The sequence below is a fragment of the Heterocephalus glaber genome, unplaced genomic scaffold (assembly GCF_053883595.1).
Source record: "Heterocephalus glaber isolate CG9 unplaced genomic scaffold, H.glaber_assembly_v1.0 deba00000331, whole genome shotgun sequence".
Taxonomy (NCBI): domain Eukaryota; kingdom Metazoa; phylum Chordata; class Mammalia; order Rodentia; family Bathyergidae; genus Heterocephalus; species Heterocephalus glaber.
The window spans coordinates 30,907,895-30,932,295 of record NW_028258142.1 but is presented as its reverse complement, the minus strand read 5'-3'; the positions used below and the strand labels follow the sequence as shown (position 1 = coordinate 30,932,295).

General features: G+C 39.1%; 1 long non-coding RNA gene across 1 annotated transcript; it reads right to left on the bottom strand.

The window, feature by feature from the left end:
• Positions 1–13,254: 13,254 nt before the first annotated feature.
• LOC147830080 (uncharacterized) lies at positions 13,255–18,331 on the bottom strand. The gene is made up of 2 exons (XR_015442645.1): positions 17,234–18,331; positions 13,255–13,608 (listed from the first exon to the last, which is right to left on the bottom strand). It is a non-coding gene; the product is annotated as an uncharacterized LOC147830080 (long non-coding RNA).
• Between the last annotated feature and the right edge of the window lie 6,070 nt (positions 18,332–24,401).

Genomic DNA, 24,401 nt, shown 5'->3' with positions numbered 1-24,401 from the left:
CACCAGGCCGCCATGCTTGGTAAGTTGGAGGGATCATCACCTCCCACTGGAACCTGGACTATCTTCAGGGGAAAGGCAGCTAGAAACTGCAAGAGAACCTTGCCGAGTTCAACCCTGAAGGACAGGGAGCTCAACTTGGGACTTGCAGCCAGAAATCTGCCTGAATCTCACGGGTCTGTGACTGGCTTACTGAGATTTGTTGACTTATAACTGCACACTGCTGTCCACATAGTCTATTGTGATAGCAGAGACATACCCTGAAGGAGGCCTTTCATTTTTATCTTTTATTTGTTATTTTCAAAATTACCACTATTTTTTTTTATTTTTAATTTTTTTCTTCTTTACTGCTCTTTTAAAAATTTTATTTTTCTCTTTTTTCTTTCTTTTCCCTTTTCTTTCTCTGTCTCTCTCTCTCTGCATCACTCCCTTGCTGTCCCACATTGCTCTTCATCTCCCTTTGTGTTCTTGTTCTGGCCCTAATTTGTATTGCTTCTTTATTTTTCTTTTCTTCTTGTTCCTTCTCTTGCCTGTGTCCTCTAGCCTCACTGCTAACCTTCCACTATCCTTCTGCCTACTTATTCCTCCCTCCCCAACTCCTTCTAACTCCCCATCCTGAAGGGTAAAGTTGCTATATTGAAGAGTTTATTCACTATAAACCTATGGTCCTTGATTTTGATTTAATTCACACAGTTAAAGGTGATAGATTAATAACTACCACAAATTGTCATTTTCTAAGATGTACTTGATGTTATTGTGTTGCTGATTCTATCACTTGGGCTAAGGTGTTGTGATTGATCTAATCAGTTGTCTTTCCTGGTATAATGAAAATGAGATAGCCTCAGAGCCATTAGAGATTCAAAACCTAAAGACCAGCTGTATCTGGAAAACACCTCTGAGAAGCAATCATTCCATAAGGGTTCTAAATACATCAACAAAGATACTTACAATAAGCAACTTCAAAGTATCAACCATGAACTAAACCAAGGACAGCACCAAAAACAAAAATGAGAAGACATTTAAGCAAGGCACAAACTCAGACTTCCACCAACACAAAAGGCAAATTCTGGGGGAAAAGAGGTGGAAAAGTCTGATAATCAACCACCTGGACACCCTGAACTGATAGCACAGGAAGTAACAAAACAGATGAATGAGGCTCTAGAAAAATTCAAAGCAGAAATAATCTCCCAGATAACTACAGAGATAGTGAGCAGAGTGAAAGACATGATTAGAGGCTCTAGAACAGAAATAGATAAAAAAAATAGATGTGCTCAGAAACATGCTGGAAGCCATGAATGCCCAGCATAAGAAAGAAATGGAAACCATGAAACAGATTCAAACAGATATTCAGGAGATTAAAAATTCCATTGAAAGCATGCAGAGCAGAATAAAGAAATCTGAAGATAGAATATCAGACATAGAAGACAGGATTTTGGTTAAGGACCATGAAAACAGATTTCTTAAAAAGAGTAAGGAACCACGAGGAATCAATCCTGCAGCTGTTAGATGATGCAAAGAAGAATAACATAAGACTGATAGATGCCCAAGCAAAAACAGGAGATAAAGTACAATTGACATAAAAAAAACTGTTGACAGAAGTAATAGTAGAAACATCCCAGATAGAGGTGGAGAATTGGACATACAGATAAGTGAGGCATATAGAACTCCAACTAGCCACGATCAAAAAAAATCTACACCTAGACATATAATAGTCAAGATCCCAGAAAACTCAACAGAAGAACAAAATCCTACAGGCAGTTAAAGAAAAGAAACAAATCACCTACAAAGGAAAGCCCATCAGGATCACAGCAGACTTCTCAATACAAACCCTCAAATCAAGGAGAGCCTGGAGTGAACTATTTCAAGACCTAAAAGAAACTAACTTCCAACCTAGACTGTTGCATCCTGCAAAATTATCTTTCAAAAATTGATGGTGAAATTAGATACTTCCATGACAAAGAACACCTGAGAAATTTTGTGAACACCAAACCATCACTCCAAACAATTCTAAGCAATATCTTAGAAAAAGACAATGAAGGTCACAACTTCATGAGGCCCAACAGAGGGAAGCAACCAGGCAAGGTAAGGCACTAAAGGGAAAGGGGGAAAAATAAGAAATAAAAGAGCCAACAACAGTAAAACTTCATGACAAGGATGAGTCAATATCTATCAATTATAACTATCAATGTTAGTGGCCTCAATTCACCAATCAAAAGAAAGAGACTGACAGGATGGATTAAAAAGCAAAATCCAGCAATATGCTGTATACAAGAAACACACATAACTCAAAAAGAAATTCATAGACTGAAAGTAAAAGGATGGAAAACAGTTCTCCACATGACAGGAACCCAGAAAAAAGCAGGGGTAGCAATCTTATTTGCAGACAAAGTAGATTTCAAACCAGAACTAATTAAGAGAGACAAAGATGGTCACTACATCCTTGTGAAGGGAACAATCCAAGAGGAAGAGATGACAATCATAAATATATATGCACCAAATACAAATGCCACCAACTATACAAAACAAATATTAATGGACATGAAATACCAAATAAGCACTAATACAATTGTAGTGGGGGAACTCAATACCCCACTATCACACATAGACAGATCATCTATTCAAAAAATTAACAACGAAATTCTAGAACTGAACCAAGCTATTGAACAAATGGACTTAATACATGTTTATACAGTGTTCCACCCCACAAAATCAGAATACACATTCTTTTTGTCTGCACATGGGTTATTCTCCAAAATAGACCATATGCTAGCTCATAGGATATGTCTAAGTAAATGTAAAAGAATTGAAGTTATGCCCTGTATATTATCAGACTATAGTGCAATAAAATTGGAGATCAATAACATAAGAAACTGCAAAACTCCCACAAACACATGCAAATTGAATAACACCCTCCTGAACAACCAATGGGTCACAGAAGAAATTAAAGAAGAAATTAGACAGTTTCTACAAGTAAATGAAAATGCCAGTACAACATACAGGAATCTATGGGATACAATGAAAGCAGTTCCATTTGGGAAATTCATAGCAGTGAATGCCCATATTAGGAAAACAGAGAGAACTCAAATAAATAACCTAATGCAGAATCTCAAACTCCTAGAAAAAGAACATAACAAACCCAAAGCTCATACAAGAGAGGAAATTATAAAGATCAGAGCAGAAATCAGTGCAATGGAGACTAAGAGAATGATACAAAAAATTAATGAATCCAAGAGTTGGTTTTTCAAAAAAAAATAAATAAAATTGATAAACCTTTAGCCAACCTTATCAAAAAAAGGAAAGAAAAGGCTCAAATCCATGCAATTAAGAACAAAAAAGGTGAAGTCACAACGGACCCAGCAGAAATCCAGAGGATCATCAATACCTACTTCGAGAACCTGTACGCTAATAAAATGGAAAACACAGAAGAAATGGACAGATTCCTAGATACATACGAATTGCCCAAGTTAAATGAAGAAGATATAGAAATTCTAAACACCCCAATTACAATGAGTGAAATAGAAGATGTAATTAAAAATTTACCAGCAAAGAAATGCCCAGGTCCTAATGATTTCACTGCTGAATTCTACAAGACATTTAAAGAAGAACTATTACCATTACTCTTTAAACTCATCAAGGAAATTGAAAAGGAAGCAAGGCTTCCAAGTTCATTTCTGGAAGCAAGTGTTATTTTGCTTCCAAAATCAGGAAATGACCCAACCCAAAAAGAGAACTACAGGCCAATCTTCCTAATGAACATTGATGCAAAAATCCTCAACAAGATACTGGCAAACAGAATAAAGAGGGTCATCAAAAAGGTCATACACCCTGACCAAGTCGTATTTATCCCAAGGATGCAAGGATGGTTCAACATTTGTAAATCAATAAATGTCATAAACTATATCAACAGAGTCAAGAACAAAAACCACATGATCATCTCAATAGGTGCAGAAAAAGCATTTGACAAAATCCAACACCCATTCATGATAAAAACCCTATAGAAAATTGGAATGGAAGGTTTTTATCTTAACTTGACTAAAGCTATTTATGAAAAACCAGCAGCCAACATCATACTAAATGGTCAAAAACTGAAAACTTTCACACTAAAATTAGGAACAAGACAAGGATGCCCACTATCACCATTCCTGTTCAATATAGTTCTGGAAACATTAGCCATAGCAATTAGAAAAAAGAAAGAAATAAAAGGAATAAAGATAGGAAAGGAAGAAGTTAAGCTGTCATTATTTGTTGATGATATGATACTTTACATAGAAGACCCAAAAAACTCAGCCAAAAGACTTGTAGTCTTAATTGACAGATTCAGTAGAGTAGCTGGATATAAGGTCAACACTCAAAAAACAACAGCCTTCTTGTACACAAATAGCAGACACACTGAGAGAGAAATTCGGGATACAATTCCTTTTACAATAGCATCCAAAAAAATAGAAATATCTAAGAATCAATCTAACAAAGGAAGCAAAAGACCTCTACACTGAAAACTACAGCACTCTGAAAAAGGAGATCGAGGAGGATATAAGAAAATGGAAAGACATCCCTTGTTCCTGGGTAGGAAGAACCAATATAGTGAAAATGGCCATACTTCCAAAACTACTATATAGATTTAATGCAATACCAATTGAAATTCCAAAAATATACTTCAAAGAACTAAAGAAAACAATCCAAAAAATCATTTGGAACCAGAAGAGACCTAGAATAGCAAAAGCAAATCTAGGCAACAGAGACATGGCAGGGGGTATCACAATCCCCAACTTGAAACTATACTACAAAGCTACTGTGATAAAAACAGTGTGGTACTGGCAAAGAAGACCCAAGGATCAGTGGAATAAATTAGAAGATGAAGAAACAACTTCAGATATACTCAGCCACCTCATCTTTGACAAAGGAGCCAACCACCCTCACTGGAGGAAAGATAGCCTATTTAATAAATGGTGTTGGAAAAACTGGATTTCAACTTGCCAAACATTAAAACTAGACCCATACCTATCACCATGCACTAAACTAAAATAGAAGTGGATTAAGGATCTAAATACTAAGACAGAAACACTAAACTTGCTTGAGGATAAATTAGGTAGAACTCTTGAAGATATTGGCATAGGAAAAGACTTTATGAACAAAACCTCAGTACCACGGGAACTAGCACAAAGAATCAACAACTGGTATCTCATCTTATTAAAAAGCTTCCACTCAAAAAAAAAAAAAGCTTCTGCACTGCAAGAGAAACCACCAACAGAGCTAACAGACAACCTACAATGTGGGAAAAAAATTTTAGCAGCTGTACCTTAGACAAAGGACTATTATCTAGAATATATAAAGAACTTTAAGAAAATCAAACCCCCCAAATTCAAAGACCCAATTAAAAAATGGGCGTCTGAAATGAACAGACATTTCTCAGACACAGAAGTAAAAGCAGCAAATAAACATATGATAAAATGTTCAACATCACTGGTCATTCGAGAGATGCAGATGAAAACAACACTGAGATTCTACCTCACCCCAGAAAGAATGACTGCTATCAAGAAATCAACCAATAACAAATGCTGGTGGGGGTGTGGGGAGAAAGGAACCCTTCTCCACTGCCGGTGGGAGTGCAGACTCGTGCAACCACTGTGGAAATCAGTATGGAGATACCTCAAAGAACTAGGTCTAGAGGTCCCATTTGACCCATTATTCCCCTGCTGGGTATTTTTCCCAAAGAATTAAAAGAATCATACTACAGTGATCTATGTGAACCTATGTTTATAGTGGCACAGTTTGTAATAGCTAAAGCTTGGAAACAGCCCAAGTGCCCATCAAATGGTAACTGGATAAAGAAGATGTGTTTTTTTAATAAAATGGGAGTACTACTCAGCCATAAAGAACGAGAAACTAGAGACATTTATACCTAAATGAATGCATATTGAGGTCATACTCTGAAGTGAAATAAATAGGACACACATGTGTAAATACCGAATAGTTTCTCTGGTGTGAGAAACTGAAAGTGTGAATAAGGATTAAAATGATTAAAACGAATAATTGGTAATTTGAAATAGGAAAAGGTCCAAAGGTGTAAGGGTGGTGGGAAGGGAAGGGGAAAGGAAAGAAGGGAAAGGAAAAATTATGAGAAAAGAAAAAAAAATGGAAACAAAGTCTATGTAAATAGGGAAGGGTCGAGGGGGTGGAAGGCGCACAGGTAATGGGGGAAAAAAACAAGAACCAAGATACATCATGTACAGGTACAAGCACCCAATGATAAATGTAAACGTATTGTATACCTAAAATGTACCAATAAAAGAATTTAGGGAAAAAACATAAAATAAAATCTGCAAGCTGAGATCAGGTGGTGATGTCAGTCTTTAATGTTGGCTATAGTACACAATTTCCTCCACGCTTTCTGTCCTCCTCTCTGTCCATCTCGCCCTGTCCCAAGTTGCCATTTCTTTGTTTCTTCTGCTGCATTTTCATGAGTCTGGCATTTGTCCATCATGTTCCTGGGTGTGCTGGGCAGGTACTTCTCTCCTGTGTCCTTACTGTCATTTGGTGGTGGCCCCTGGAGCCACAACTGGGCAGTACAGAGAGAGAGAGAGCAAGCCACCATGAGGAGTCATGATACCAGGCTTCTCTTGGTGTTTGTGTCTTTATGTCACCCTATTTTATTACTGATTGATTGAGGTACTGAGGCTTGAACCCAGGGCCTTCACAATGAGCTATATCCCCAGTCTTTTCTTTTTAATTTTGAGACAGGGTCTCACTAAGTCACTAATTGTCCATGTTGAGCTCAAACTTTCAATCCTCCTGCCTCAGCCTTCCAGAATGATGGATTAAAGCATGGGCCAGCACTCCTACCTTTCTTATTTATTTATTTTTAATTTTATTTGTACATTTTAGATATACATAACAATCACATTCATCATAGGGAATTTGTTTCTGTACATTATACATCTTGATACTTCTTTTTTCCCCAACCCCCTTCCCGCCCTCCAACCTTCTTCCTTTCCTTATTTACAGAAGTTTTGTTTCCATTTTTTTCTTTTGCTCTCTTTTTCTTTTCTCTTCCTTCCACCACCATTTATTTATTTATTGGTTGGTTGGTTGGTTTTATGAGACAGGGATTTACTATGTTATTCAGGCTGACTTTGAACTCACTATGTAGCCCAGGCTGGCCTCGAACTTGTGGCTATCCTCCTGCCTCAGCCAACCAAGTCCTAATATTACAGGTATACACCACCACACCTAGCCCAGATTTCATTTCCTCCTTTCTGATGCTCTGCCACACTGTCTCCATGAGATTCATCATCATTTTCACTCTCACTTCTCCTGTACCCTTCTTAACCTTCCTTCTCCATCTCCTCTGCAGGCTCTTCACCCACCTGGCCTAATCAGCATTCAATTAGAAAATCAGAAGCTGCCTTGAAGAGAAAGGGGATGTTTGATACAGACATTGGGAAGCTGAAAGAATATGCAATTATGAAGTAGTCACTCCCATCTCTGCATGACTAGAAGATCTCAGAGAGTCCCTGCTGCTCACTGCACAACTGGCACTTAGACCTTGTATTAATCAGGGAAATAGAACCAATGGGATACAGACAGAAAAAATAGGTGATTAATTGGCTCATAGAATTATGAAGGCCAAAAAGTCCCATGATCTGTTGTCCATAAACTGGAGAACCAAGAAAACCTGTGATATAATTCATTCTGAGGCCAAAGGCATATGAAGGACATTAGATGGTGCTGGTCTGAGTCCCAGACTCTGAGGCTCAAGATCCAGGGACTGTGATGTTTGACAGTAGATAGGATGTCCAAAGGCAGGAAAGGATTATGTCCCAGCTGAAGAAGAGAACACATTTGCCCTACCTCCACCTTTATGTTCCACTGCATCACGCCTTTGATAGATTGGATGATGCCCACCCATGTTAGTGAGAGCATATCTCCTTGAGTCAGTCTGCTTATTCAAAGATGATTCTAGAAACACTTTCACAGACACACCCAGAAATAATGTTTTAACAACTATCTGGGAATCACTTAAGTACCAAGTTGATACCTAAAATTAACCATCATACCCCTCAACCATGGGGCCCAACTGGCTGATGCTGGCACCTCTGAGAAAGTACCTGGCCTGTCCTTTCACTGGGACTGAATAAAAAAGCTAGAGACTGGACCTGTGGCCAACTTCTGTGACTAAAGTAACAATGACAACAAGTAGAAGCAGGAAGAAAGTCCATTCTGTACTTCTCATTCCTTCTCAGCTGCCCTTAGTAAGAATGAAGCTGGAAAAGGACATTGAGGAAAACAGTTTGCAAACCACAGCCAGAGCTTTAAGAACCCAATTCTAGAAGGGTGGATATGGAGCTAAAAGACAAGACACAGATGACCAGCCTGGGACTTGTCCTGGGTCCACTCTTCTTACTAAACTCACTTTCTTGTCATGGTCTCTATTTCTAGGAATGAAGTCTCATAGTTCCAGCCACTACCCATGTGCCAATGGCATCCAAACCTATCTATCCAATGCCAACCCCTCTTCTGAACTTCAGACACATTTCTGAACCTTGGATGTATTTCCTTACTAGGAGTCTCCATCTTGATGGTCCTCTAATTAACCAGCATACATATTGGACTCATCATCTTTGCTCCTCAGCCTGCTTCTAGTCCTCTGTTCCCTGAGTCAGCGGGTAGTATCACCTATGCTGATTATCTGACACAGAGCCAGGAAATCTTCAATTGGCTCCTTTGCCTCCCAAATATCTTCTTCCCAGTCCTCCCCGCCACTCCATCATGGCTCCACTGCCTCAGTTCAGGCTCTTTCTCTTCTGTGGTTTAGGAGTTCCCCCACCATCTAAATGTTCTGTTAGACCCTTGCTCCTCTTAAATGCACACAGCTTCCCAAGTGAGTGTTCCATATTCCAAAAATGGCCCTATAGATCCCTTGCCTAAAATCCTTCCAGTAATAGCTTTCTGTGGTCTTGCCCTTACCTCCTCTCCAGCATCATCCCTTACCTCCCTATCCTGCCCCTCACTCCAGCAATTTGCTTTCTCACCTTCTGTTCTTTCTGCCTAGAAAACCTTTTTGTGTTAACTCTATTCACCCTTTAAAGGTCAGGTCAGACTGTGGGAAATCAGAGGAGAATTGAGACCTAATTGCCCTCTTTGAGCACAAAGGCTGCACTTCAGGGATGATGGCATATTGCAGGTTCTAGGGAAAAGTTAAGACAACTGAGGTTAAATTGTTTACCTGAGCATGTATTAATGGATATTGGAAAGCAGGTGAATCTTGGGTTACTTTGATTACTTGTACCCCTGTTTGAATAAAGGCAAGATGAGTCAGGCACTGGGGGGCGGGGGAGGACCCTCCTCCACCTACCCATGTGTTAAAGTGACTTCGTGTCTTTGTCATTCACCTTCATTTGCCCCGAGTCAGGGAAAACAAAGTAGTGGGTCTAGGTACCCACAAGTGGCATCTGGGTAGGGAAAGCTCAGAGGAGTGGGCTGGCTCCCTATAGGTGGTGCCTGGGGCATGAGGGACCTGAGACCAACAAGGCCAGCCAGGTGGGTCTGCTACACTAGATGCCCCCAGAATTTCTTTCCAAAACTCAGAGAGTACTCCAGTCCCAAGATGTGACAAGCAGTGAGGGGTGCAGAATGGTGCCACCAGCCCTCCAGACACTGGTCTCTAGGCTGCTCCACCACCAAAGCTTCAGCCCCAGTCACCACTGGAATCGCTAGTGGCCTAGTCCTAGCACCTGACCACTTGCTGCTCCGCCACCCACCCAGCATCCTAGCACTTCTAGAACATTGCTCCCCAACATTCTTATAAAACCCCCGTTCCTATTAGGTTTTCTATCTATACCTCTCTCTCATGCCCTGCATACAATTACCAAGCCTTGTCATGTCCTTCTTTGTCTTAATCGCTTTCTTTGTCACTTGGACAAAATATCTGACACATGCAATTTAAAAGAAGAGATTTATCTTTGGTTCATATTTTAGAAGTTTCAGTCTTTGCATGGTTGGCTGGCTCCAGGCAGAAACAGCATGGTGGAATGGTCTGGCAGAAGAAATCTGCTCACCTCGTGCCAGGCAGGAAGCAGAGAGAGAAGGGATGAGCTGGGGAGGGAGATAAACCCTCCAACTAGGCCCCAGTAACCCACTTCTTCAACCAAACCCCACCTCCTAAGAGCAAGCCAACTATAAGCTCCCATAATCCAATCACTTTCCAAAAGCCTTTCTATAAGCGCATGAGACTCTTGGGGGCAAATCTAGATATAAATCATAATACCTTGTTACACATTTCTCAAATCTGTCCACTTCTCATCTTTGCTGCCCCCACCTAAGACTAAGCCATCCTAAAATTACAAAAACTGCAGTAGCTCCACTGGCTCCTGCTGCTTTCCAACTTTTATCCCCCTCCCCAAGTCAAACTGACCTTTTCTGAGTAGAAATTTGATCTCCTCAGCTGTTTAGAAACTCTGTGAGGTTGACCTTTGCTTTTAAGAGATAGAATACAATGTGAAATAGGAAGAAAAGGTGCAAAGGGGAAGGGGAAGTGGGAGGGGTAAGGGAAAGGAAACAGGGGAATGGAATTAATATGAGAAAATGAAAAAATGGAAACAAAGTCTTTGTAAATAGGAAGGGGTGGAGGGGTTGAAGGGAGGGCAGGGGAAGGGGGAAAAAATAACAATCAAGGTATATTTTGTAAAGGTGCAAATCTCCAATGATGAATGTCATTATATTGTGTACCTAAAATGTACCAATAAAATTAATTTTAAAAAGAAAAGAGGGCCGGGGCATATTGTAAATGAAAAAAAAATGTATTAACAGTAAAAGAGGAAAAAATCATGTAGAATGAAGAAAACTAAAGTGATGAGCATGTAAATGAAAAAAAAAAAAAAAAAAAGAGGGCTGGAGATTTAGCTCAGTGGTTCTTGCGCCTACCTCACAAGTGCAAGGTCCCAAGTTCAATCCCCAGTACCAAAAAAAAAAAGATTTTAAAAAATAAATAAAAAATTTTAAAATGAGAAAGAATACATTATTACACCCTCTGTGTGGTGCTCTCAATTCATCATTTTAGTATCAAACAGTCCTCCAAATGCTACTTCCTTAGTGATTGTACACCCTGACCATTCTTTCCGCTCTTTGCCTGATTTCTACTCAGTCTTCAGGGATCATTTTAAATGTCATGGGAGGGCCTTTAGTGCTGCCCAGGCCAGATTAGAGTCCCCGGTTATTTACTCTAGCACTTCATGCTCATTCCTTTGTGGCATTTACCAAATTTATGAAATGTAATGTCCACTTCTTTTCCTTCATAGTCTGTAAGCTGCAGCCAGGCAGCACAGAGCTGTCCTGAATGCCTGGCTTGATACTGGCCCATAATAGGTCCTTGCTATTGTTTATTGAATTAATGTCACTGAATTAAAATTAATGTGCTTCCCCACCCCCACCACAGATAAATGGATGTCTCTTCTCTGTGTCCCCATTATACACATTAACACTCATTTCTATTAGTGCACTGATATTATAATTACCTGTAGATGTATCTGTTTTTGTGCGGTTTTTGTTTTTGTTTTTTGGTGTTTTGAGGCAGGGTCTCCCTTTGTAGTTCAGGCTGGCCCTGAACTCACTATGCAGACCAGGCTGGTCTCAAACTCACCTTGATCCTCCTGCCTCAGCCCCCCAAGTGCTGGGATTACAGGCGTGCACCAACCCTCAGTCCTTCACCTGTTTATCCCTCCACCACCTGAGAGCCCCTTGGGGGCAGGGCTAATCATGTGATTGTTTGAAACGAGATAGGAACTCAAAAAACTCAAACTGAATGAATAGGGCTGGTTGGGTAGAGCTATACCTGGGGAGTCCTCCTTAATTATGAGGCTGGAGGATGAGAAGATGGCAAAAAGGAATCAGAAGATCCAGGAGAGTACTGTGCCAAGGAAGCCACAGTTAGTGTATCGGAACGGAAGAGAGAGTTATTGGGTCAATTTTTGCTGAATAGAGAAGTTGAAGACTGAGGAAAGGTTTGAATTCCACCAAAGAGGAGGAACTTTTGCAAAAACCATTTTAATAAAGTTGTGGAAACAGTAGTCAAATAAATTGAAATGGAGGAGGCACTGATTTCATAGGAGGAAGCATAGGTTTTTTTGGGAAAAGGTGAGGGAATATGGAGGCAACTCAGTCTTCCCCATTTGGATACAGTAAAGTGAGTCCAGAGTGTTCTCGATTCCTCTTTCTGCCCTGTTACATACAGAATGGGCTAAGAGTGGCCTGTGACCAGAGGACAGTTCAGTTTCCCTTTTTTCACAGGTGGCATATGCTTTTTGAATATTATTTTCGCAGCTGGCATGAACTAAAGTTCTCTTCCTACCTCGACCTGGCACAGGATTATTGCTATGACTCATGCCTATACAGAGAATATAAATATGTAGAATATTAAAATATAAACAAATCATTTTTCTTTACAAAAGAAGATAAAATGTGGTTTTCTACCGTGAAAAACTTTGAAAGTGTTCTCAGAAAGATCTACTGTGGTAAACTTTCAAACATATGTTCTATAGCAATCACACCAAGAGCCTGTGTTATAAGTCTTTTTTTTTCCAGTACTGGGGATCAAACTCAAGACCTTGCACTTGCAAGGCAGGTGTAGTGCCACTGAGCTAAATCACTGGCCCATCATTTTCTTGATATGTCTAACAATATGTGCCCCTGGTATAAAAGAGATGTGAACAAATCCCTTTTAACAAGGAGCAGAAAACAGCTAAGACAAGCGTCCTAACCTTGGAGGCTAGGGAATTTGGCCAATTTTCAACTTGAAAGCAGCCTCTGCAATTTGCAGTGTTAATCAGTTAAACCCTTTGTGGTTTCCAATAACTAGAAAGGCTAAGTAACATCGCCCCTGGCAAAGCTCAATATATTGAAAGAGTTTACTAAAAGTTGCAAGACTGTTGATATGGGTGTCTCCACATAACCTTGACATTGAAGATCTAACTAAAAAAATGGCTACAAGAAACTCTTCCAGTATCACAGAATGAGTTATTAAATTGATGCAAACTGGGTTCTTAGCTGAACTTAGATGAAAACTGATAACCTAGTGCAGGAGTTATTAGTCACAAGCAGTGTATGAACTTGGATTGGAAAAAAATGTATTTGTTTTCATGCATTTCTAACTGGATTTTAGCACTTTTTTCAATTATGAACGGGGGGCAACAAACAACTAAAATTGAAAGAAATTGCAGTTTTTGTAACAAACAGCAGAGGAATGAAATCACCCCAGCAGGCTAGTGAAAACAAAGAGGTACGGACTTTATTCACCTGGGCAGAGGTGGACTGACAGCAAGCAAGAGGCCGTCAGTCCCAAACAAAGAAAAGGCAGGAAGCTTTATAGGGCATTGGAAAGAGAAGTCTGGCACATCTATCACATACAGTGGTCAGAGCAAATATTCAAGGCAGATGTATATTTTCAGGTGACTTGGCATTGAAAAGATGCTGTACTTTCTGGTCGTTATCTCTATTTTGGGGACATCCCAGTCTGTGTTCTGTGTTCTATCCGAGACAGCACTGGCTTTTGTCGGGCAGAGACAGCACCTGCATTGGTTGCCTGTTTTGTTGTGGATCTTGTATCTTGTCAAACTGTAGCTTCGAATTAAACATCATATTCATTAACCATTTCACGACCAGGTCAAGCCTGACAGTTTTCATAGCACTTTATAGTTATTGCTAATAATGTACTTTGAAATGTCATTATTACTAGTTATTTGACCCACCATTAGATTTTTATTTAATACATTATAACATAGTATGTATCATACCACAAATTTGGGATTTAATAATTACTTTAACTTGAGTTCGATCCCCGGTACTGAAAAAAAAATTACTTTAACTTTATTATAATTGGATTCTAAAGTTATTCTATTTTGTTTTATGCATTTGAAAAAAAAATTCTAAGTAGCTTGTAGGCATCACCCCAATACCAGTGATATTCATTACACAAGTGGTTAAGAACCCCTGATTTGTACTTTATCAGTAAAGCTTATAGTCCTTCACTTTTAGTTGCTGTCATAATGATAAAAACTACAAATTCCATTTGCACCTTTTTGTGACCTTAGTAAAATGGACTCTATATACTCTTTCTGCAATGCAGTGTTATTTAGGAATAATCATTTAGTCCACATTCTGTGCAATGTGAGTATAACTTCTGATTCAAGATCAAGAAGGGAAGGAACTGGGAATGATGGCACACACCTGTTATTCCAGCAGTCTGGGAAGCTGAAGCAGGAAGATCAAAAATTCAAGCCTACCCTGGACAATATAGTGACTTAGTGAGATTCTGTCTCAAAATAAAAAATAAAAAGGACTGGGGATGTAGCTCAATGCAAAGGACCTGGGTTCAATTCCCATTGCTGAAAAAAAAAATGAGGTAGAGGAGGAAAGGAAGGAGGGAGAGAAGAAAGAAAATAAGAAAAGAAGGAAGGCTATTCTATTTTCCTTTGGTTGTCTTTTAATCCAGAACACTCCCTAATTCCTGGGGCTAGAGCACACCCCACAATGATCATGTCCTGATATGAACCACTGGAATTGAGCCAAACTCCAGGAAGGTTCTGGAATCTCCCAGTCAGTCTTTTTTTTTTTTTGTCACCCGGGATCGAACTCAAGTCCTTGCGCTTGTGAAGCAGGTGGCAAAACCACTGAGCTAAATCCCCCGCCCATCCCAGACATTCTTGAGGAAACCACTAGCCATAGGAAGAACATCTGAAAGGATTCCTGGCGTGTGAGTTTAGTGCTTGAAACTTGGTATAGTAGGTAATTTGCTTCAGAATGTATTTCACAACTCTAGCAAATCTAAAGCCAAGACGTACTAGAATGGAAGGTACACATGAGGGGCTCCTTTCATGACTACAACACGTCTTGTTGACGTAAAATATATGACACATTCAATATAGCAACGTCAAACCTCCTTTTTGGGTTCTGATATTTCATACATCAAAGGACCCACCATTTATTGTTTAGTTTAAAAAGATATTGGATTAGCTCAGTGGGTCTGTGGCCTGCCTCCCAAGCATAAGATCCTGAGTTTGATCCCTGCTACCAAAAAATATATTGGATAATCAAACTCAATTTATCCATTTTGGTGACCTTAAATTATTACATCTGTTAAAGCAGGTCTCTTGGCCAGAGGAATCTTGAATACTTTATAGAAAAATGTCCCTGTACTGCCTCCAAAAGATAGAATCTCAGAGGTGGCCTTTCAAACTCAATGTAGTCCAAGAACCCTAACATCTGCAAGACCCTTATACAGAATTCTGTCCAAGATACAAAGAACTTAATTTGGATAATGAAGGCAAACATCAGCCACAGACTTCGCAGCCACTCTATCTGGTGTATTTTTCTCCTTGGTGCCTGAGTCATTGCTACACGACTAGTAAACAATAAGATTGTTTTAGTCATAGTTTAAGCATAACATATTTTCAGTGTGGGAAGGAAAAAGAACAATTGTGTGTTTGCCTTGGCACAGAAACTTCTTGAAGGTAAAGAAAGTGGCATGGGGTTCTCATTATTCAGAACTAGTAGAGTAAGAATCTATTCACAGCTATGAGTGTTTGCAATCTAGAACACCAAGGTCCTCAAATGTCAGGGTCCATGGAACCACCTGGGCAGATTCGCACGCAGTGAGTCTGGGGTGAGTTTCCTAACAAGCTCCAGGTGGATGGATGCCAGGGTTGCTGCTCCCAGAGTCCCCTAAAAAGGACATATGGATAATGATGGAGCCACAATTAGGGTTTAGAATACTTAATGCCAAGTAGCCTACAGCTCAGGAAGATTCTAAGGGCAACCTTAGCAAGACTAAATCATTTTCATAAAAGAAAGAGGGTTTCTCCCAATGCCATGATGCTAGTCAATTTTTGCTTTACTCCCTCTAGTTTATGTATGAAGTAAGTCTTAAGGAAAAACTTCAGGTGTAGTATAATATTGTCTATAAAAACAAAATGCTATTTTCCTTATTGTTAATAAGACTAAAGGGTGGGAGTGTATCTCAGTGGTAGGACATGTGCTTAGCATGGACAAAGCTTGGTGTTCAATTTCTAGCACCAGGCAAAGGGGGTGGGGAGATAAGTCTATGATGGTGTTTTGTTCTTCACAGAGATTTCTAGAACTTTTCTTAAAAATATTTTGGTATCGAAGACACTGCTTATTATGGTATTAATTTACTCTTGAGATAGTCTGAAAAGTTATATTTATTTTAATTATATACAGAATTGTTAGTACTTTGTTGGTGGTAATTATCACCATTAGGACTTCATTGTATTTTAGGAAAACATTATTGTTTCTTCTTTTTTTTCTCGGTACCGGGGATCAAACTCAGGACCTTGTGCTTGCCAGGCAGGTGCGGTGCAGCTCACCTAAGTCCCCAACCCCAATATTACTGTTTCTTAGTGGTAGTACTTACCTATACCAAATGCTTTTGTGTCTCATTTCCAGGCTAGGCCGACAGGAGGTTTGTTTCTGCAGTGTCTAGCACAAGTGCCTTTAGATATACTGTTTACTTTCTCTTCTATTTTTAAAGAGTTTGCATTTTTAATGATCCTAATTTATTAGAGGATAATTCCCAGTGGTACAGTCTGCATTCATTATTAATGTTGTCTGTTCTAAGGCAAATGGAGTTGCATAAATCTAAAGAGGTGTTTAGCACAATCTATCTGCTTTTGCTACCAGTAATGTGTGACTCTAGAACCAACAATCCTACTTATGTACGCTCTCATTACAAAGAGAGTGACCTTCCATAATTCTCTGAAAACTCAATAATATGGATTTTCCTTAAAGGATAGACATGGTGGTGTTTGGATGAAATAAAGCTGCTCAAAGGTTTTCTCAGGCATCTTCCTTTAATTATGAGAGAGGCTGGCTGGGGCTGGAGGGTGTAGCTCAGTGGTAGAGTCTGTGTGGGAGCCCTGGGTTCAATCCCCAGCTCAGCAGGGTGAGGGTGGAGGGAAGACTAGTAAATAGAACTTTGCCAGTTGAAGAGTTTTACAGGGAAATCATATGGCCAGGTATGTAGCAGCACCCTATCCCTTTAAGGCTCCTGCCACTTCACTGGTGAGCAGTCTAAATTGAAGACAAAGCCCTGAATGGCAGCCTCAACTCCCAACAATATAGATCTCACACGAACTGATCCACACCCACATCTGTTTCTTCAGTGATCAAGGCCAACACCTGCTTCCTGCTCTGGTTTCCTAGCAATTTCTGGCCTTGGGATTTTGTTTACCTGGTCTCTTGTCTTGTAATCCATCCTTCTTACAAGAGCTTGTGTCTCTGGACTCAGCACTGTTTATATGACTGCAAGGCCATTTTGAGAACTCTGCCAAAGCCAGGCAAGCTACATTCCAGGCAGCTTTGAATGTGCCAAGAATGATCCCTTCCTTTTTCTTGACCTGTCCAGGGTAGGATGCCAAGGGGGAAGCCCATAAGAAAGACATTAGATCCAAAACAGAGTTTGAAGGGACACTCCAAAAGAAACAACAATTCCAGTGCAAATTGCTTATATAATTATGGCAGTGAGGTGTGTACAGTTCCTACATTTCAGGTAGGAGCTGAATCTTTACATATGCCCACACTTGTGTGGTCGTGGCTGAGACTGTGGGTAGAATATTTTCAGCCTCCAGAAATTTCCTTTATCTCTCCTTTCATCGAGTCCCCCCATAAAAGGTAATCACTTTATTGACTTCGGTCATTACAAATATTTTCTTAAAAGTTGAGTTCTTATTACTTGAGTCAGATATTTCTGTATTCATAGCAACATGTAAAATGTCAAAATGGTTGTTTTCCATTCACAGTCATTGTAGTTTTTTAAGTGTTATAATAAGCAGTATGTAAGTAGTAAATTGCTTAATTCCAGCAAAATTAAAATTAAGTACTACACATAGATTTTCCCAATTTCTAGCACTATAAGAAGGGGTTGTACTTTTTGATTATACAACTAGACAAAACCCTTAAAGTCTATTGGGGTCCAGAATTTAAAATTATCCCAGTACTTTGGGAGGCTGAGGCAGGAAGACTTCAAGTTTACCCAGCCTGGGCAACTTAAGAGACTTAGTGAGACCCTAACTAAAATTTTTTAAAAATAAACTAAAATAAAAATTTAAAAAGAGCAAAGCATGTAGACCAATGCGAGGCCCTGGCATTTAATCCCAGTACTAAATACACACACACACACACACACACACACACACATACCAGCAGAATTTAGAAAACTTTCAGGTTTGAGAAAACATTAGCAGGAGCAAATACTTCTGCATAGATCTGGGGCAGTGCCTCAGAAACACATTCACAATTCTAAAGAGAAATATATGAATATTTATATTGGAAAAACAAGGCGTGTAGGCGGCTATATGACAAATTCTTATTTGTCACCAAATAAATTCTGACACCACCAAAATTACAATATTTTTAAAAATTGTATTTTGGAATGATGGATAATACTTTATGGAACCATAATAGATATTATTTAAGGACCTTTATTACTAAAGTCAAGTTTTGCCATGACAGCATTTCCTCCACAAAGCTTTCTGAGGTAATCTAAGTTTAAGAAGTGATTACTTCTTTTGAAGTACTATAGCACTCTGAAATTATTCCTCACACATTTCCCTAAAAACTTTTACTTAGGTATGTATTTTTTAGTACACTACCGAGGATTAAACCCAGGGCCTTCTCACTGAGCTACATCCCCACCCTTTTTCTTTCTTGCCTCATCCTTCCAGAGTGTGGGATTACAGCTGTGTGCCACCATAACTGAAAAAAAATATTTTAAAAATAGTGAAATGTTCAATTAAGCACAAAAGTAAAAACTGTAGCATTATAAACCTCCATAAAGACATCACTAAACCATTTTATCTGTTGTGAATGCAAGACATCACACATACTTTACTTGCAAATATTTAATAACATTGCTTTTTATTATGCCTATATGAGTAAAAATTTTATTTCCATATCTCAATGTTAACTCCTTGAAGGCAAATATTGTGTCTTTCTCACTCTTGTTTTCCCATAGTTCTCAGCAGGGAATTTTACCCACACAAAATAATTATGTCCTGAGGATTGCTTATTCAATGCAAGGCATCAGGCAGTGGCTCTTAAACTTGAGCTTGTATCGAAATGACTGGAAGGCTTGTTAAAACAGAGATGGCTTGGGGTATACCTCAGCGGGAGAGCCTTGCCTAGCATATGCAAGGCCCCAGACTCTGTCCCCAGCACAATACACACAGGAGATCGCCAGGTCTCAGCCTTAGGGTTTCTGAGTTGCTGAAGATAGTTGGGTGGCACGGGGCCCACTTCTGAGAAGTTCCCTGAAGATGACAATGGCAATAATGATGCTGATGATGACAATAGTCCAGAAGGAGGTGCTGAGAATTCCCGCATTGGATGTGGACACTGAGTCACCTGCCCAAATAAATCAGCTGTTTTTATCACGTAATCAAGCTCTTATCCCTTGTGAGGATTTGAAGAATACAAGAGGAGGTAGTTTTTATAAATCCTTTTTCTCGTGGAGGTTATAATACACTGCATGAGAAGCACATAAAACAGAAATGCAAGAGCACTATTAAGAAACCCCTTGCCACCTGCCTTGCAGTCGCAAAGACCTGAGTTCAATCCCTGGTACCAAAAAAAAAAAAAAAAAGGAAGAAAGAAACCCTTAAAAAGCAGCCAGGGATTTAGCTCAGTGGTGCCGCGCCTGCCTCGAAAGTGCAAGGTCCTGAGTTTGAACCCCGGTACCACCAAAAAAAACCCTAAGAAAAAGAAAGAAATCCTAGTGTTGGAGTTTCACATCAGAAGATTCTTATTTAATTGGTATAGAACAGACATCACCTATTTTAAGGCTCCCAGGTAATTCCAGTCTGGATTTGTATACCATTATACCAGGGTCTACTGCAGTAAGATTAGAATTTGTACTTGAGTTATGAAGGATTCTGACAGCTTATAATGAGAGAGACTTCCCAGGTAACACAATGCCCCAAATATTCTTTCTAGTCTTTCTAAGACATTGAACTACACATACAGATATTCAAAAATATGTATGTATGGTTATATCCCTTTCCCAAGGCACCCTTGAGTGAATCAACCCAAGTCTAAATGGGATAATAATTATAATTACCTCATAGAAAGTATAGTGTTAAGACAATTAAATGATTTTAACATATACATGAGAAATTTTGGAGCTATGCTTAGCAAAGAGTAACTGCTCAGTGAGTATATATTAAACATTATAACTTGTTCAATATTATTTACATATCAGGCAGGAAGCCTGGGAGAGAATTCTTTGTTTGCATATATATCCTTTTTACTTTACAAAATCTCTGCGTATTTCTCACCCCATCTCCTCCTTTCAATGCCCTCTGAGATAGGAAGGAAGTTTAATCGTGTCCACCTGACAGGAGAAAAAAATGCCCAGTGCCTTTCTGATAAGAGAATATCAGAGAGAACACTACAGCTTGAGTATTCCAAACTCTCAACGTGTGCTTTTGCTTTCAGTGTAAAGAAGCAAGCAATCAAAATGCAAATGTAAAATTCACTGAGGAACTGAGGCATTTGACCAGAAAAATTTGCAACCCTCTCATACATAACCATAGGAATTCAAATGATTTCCCTTCTTTCATTACCAGATTATCCATAAATAGCATATTTATCTGCACTTTGCTTGGAGTTGTGTTTTTGCTGAGTCCTATTTCTGTTCAGGGATTGTCTGGTTCTGTCTTCATTTATCGGAGAGACACTACCTTTAGGAAAGATTCTTTCATTCTCTTAAGGATCATCCAGAAAGTGACTGAGTTATGTTCAGCCTTAGACCTACCCCTGTATTTCTTATTTGTAAAATAAGCCTCTGCTTGTACAAACCAATTTTATAGGATTTTCAGTTGTTTGTGGCCAAAAATCCTTTTTAACATTTGCTGTTAAAGTACACACAAATCTTGTTCCTATCATAATATCTTAATTTAGATTGTGTTCTTTAGAATAGCTCATGACTCCTATTAGGTCAAATTGGAGATATCAGATCTAGTAGTAACAGTAATAGTGATAGTTATAATAATAATAATGCTCCTTAGGTTTATGTGCCCCTAAACTACTGTATTGGATATCAGACCTTAAAATTCAATTTTTAAAAAATTCTGTACTTGAAAAATGTCTACACACTTACATTATTTCTAGAGACCTAGGGAAATGCATGATTCCCTTTTGCCTTTTAACTATTAACTAGTGAGACATCTTAGTGACTCACTATAACTATTACTGAATCAAAATGGCACCATTTAAAGATGAAATAGCTCAGTTCCAGCAAAACTGAACAGATAAATGCTTAATGGTAAATTGAAAAGAATGTATTTTCAGAGCTGAAGATTATCATTGTATTTAAAGTATGTGAATAATTTTCCGTACATCTGTTTTCAATCATTCAGAAAACTCATCATTTGTTGCAGAATAATGACAACTTCAGTTACCCCAGGAGTTACAACAGTGTAATTTTTGCTTACAGAAACCAGCAGAGGGGGTTTTAGGCATAATGACACCATTAAAGATTAGTCCTATTCTCCAGCTATATTCGTCTTTTCCTTACCCTTTCATTGTTCGAATCCCCAATGTAATATATGTAATATGTCACCAATAACCGGTTATATGAAAAGAACACCTTATGCTGCTGTATTAACTTTTCTGGTAGGTATGTGTATACACTAGAGGAGAGAAACACACAGGCTGTTCTGTTCTCCTAGTACCTCAGGGCTTCATCCTCTTGTTTGTCAGCTTTGTGGCCCAATGACAGATGTCATACCTCCAAACATTTTTGGTAAAAAAAAAAAAAAAAAAAAAAAAGATGAGGCAAAAAGGCCAAACACACGTGCCAATTGACTGTGTTCTTTAAATAAGCCTTGCCAGAAGCCCTACCCAGCAGTTTCTACTTTCATGGTTCTAACAGGCTCCCCCTTAGAAAAGAGCTGTCCAGTGGAAATAAAGTGCAAGCCATAAATGGGATCTACATATGTAATTTTTTCTTCTTTCTTTTCTTTTCTCTCTTCTCTCTCTTTCTTTTTTTCTTGTGGTGTTAGGGACCAAACCCAAAGCCTGGCTCATGCTAGGCATTCATTCTGAGCTGTACCCCCAGGCCCCAGTAATATAATTTTAAGTACATTTTAAAAGTAAAAAGGAGGACTGGAATGAAGCCTAGTAGTACAATGCTTGTCTAGCATGCACAAGACCCTGGGTTAAATCCCCAGCAACACACACACACACACACACACACACACACACCGTAAAAAAAGAAAAAGGTGAATTTTAATTTTAATAATATATTTCATTTAAACCAAAATATTATTTTGACATGTGATCAATATTTTTTAAAGATATTTACTTTTTTCAGTGTCTTCAAATACAATGTGTACCTCTATTTAAATTAACCACTTTTCAAGAGTTCAACAGCCACATGGCAACATATGGGATAGGAAGCCTATGCTTTCATGGTATAACAAGACATATGTTTGATTTCTGTCATGGTTCCTAAGACAGAGCTTCTAAAATCCTTACAGACAGGACACTTGGAGAATCTTCTGTTTTCAAATTTGGTCTCCATCCCCAGTTCCTCACACAGAACTCCCAACACCTTTGTAACTTCTTGAGTGTCAAGATCTGATACAGAGCTAATAAATCATTTTCTCAGGATATCTTGGGTGATAGGAGTATTTTTTGTTCTAATGAGGCAATTTGCAACTCTTGGAAAGTTCCTGAATAACTTCAGGATGGAGGTTACTACCAGGGAAACCAACCATGTGATTAGATACTGTGGTTCTGCTGCCTGCCTTGCAAGCTCAAGGACCCAAATTTGATCCCCGGTACCAAAAAAAAAAGATATGAGTGATTAGATAGATACTGCTTGGAATTTTCAGATGCACCCCTCCTACCTCCAGCAGAAAGTAAAGCTGGTCACCAATGATTTACAATGTATTCAATCATGCCTACATAATAAAGTCTCCATAAAACCCCACAAGGATGGGTTTGGAGAGTTTTCTGTTTGCTGAATGTGTAGAGCTACCTGAGGGGTAGTGTGGCCAGAAAGGGCATGGAAACTCTCAGCCCTTCTCACATACCTTGTCCCATGCATTTCTTCCATCTGGCTGTTCATCTATACACTTTGAAACATCTTTTATAATAAACTAGTAAAAGTAAATAAAGTGTCTCCCGAGTCCTGTGAGCTAGCCTGGCAAATTAATTGAATGCAAAGAAGGGGTGGGGGCAACTTGGGGGTTGTGACTGACATCTAAATTGAAGACAGTCTTGTGGGACCCAGCCTTCATTCTGCAAGAAGTGATGCCATCTCTAGGCAGATAGTGTCACAGCTGAGTTAAATTATAGGACACCCTGCCAGTTTGTGGTGTAGAACTGGTTGTGGAGGGGGTAAATCCATGCATTAAAAAATGTGGTATTGCCCACTACATTGCCCAGGCTGGTCTGAACTCCTGGCCTAAATGACCCTTCCACCTCAGCCCCTCAAGTAGCTGGGACTACAGGCTACACATTTTGATGACCACAAGTGATGCAATGTATTCTGTGATGATTGTGTGAACAGAAAAACTAATTTGTTTTTCTAGTAAAAGTTTGTTAATTTTTTTATCAGAAAGCCTTTGATCAATCACTAGAAGTAACTAAGGAGAGCTGAGAGTAGTCCAGTCAAACAGTTGTCTGCCTCCTTGACATTAGCAGATATAGGTTTAATAAAGACCAAATATCTTTAATGCCTGTGTCAATTTAATCTAAATAAGTCTAATCCATGATGAATTCCTTCTCGCCCACACACTGAACAATATCCCAGCCCTTTTTTATTTTTTATTTTAAGATATGGTTTCGCTAGGCTAGGCTTGAACTTGAGATCCTCCTGCCTCAGCCTCCCAGAGGGCCAGGATTACAGGTGTGCATCATCACTATAGCTCTCTACAAATCTTTAACCTGGGGTTATTCTAATGCAGGCCTTTCAAAAACAAAATGTCTTTCAAAAACAAAAGAATAACACTTCCACTGATCAAGCACTTCTAAAGACATTCACATTTTTGAAGTTTCCCTCCTACAACTTGCCGCGCCTTGAGTCTGGTGAGTAGGGTTATCTTAGGTCATGCTTATTTATAGCCCTCCTTTTTACTGTGGTGGTTACCATAGCAGCCATGCCTATCACTTATCATCTAACTACAATGTTCCCTCAGATGCCTCACCCTTCAAAGTTCAGAGTAGGATAGTTGCTCCGGAATTTATATAGACTTTAGGAGGGAACAATTTACTTTTCTCTGCTTCGCAATTTTCTCTCCTACATTTCCATCATTGATTGATTGTGGTATTGGGGACTGAGCTACAACCTAGCCCCTTTTAAAATTTCTTTGAGACAGTACCATCACTTATTTGCC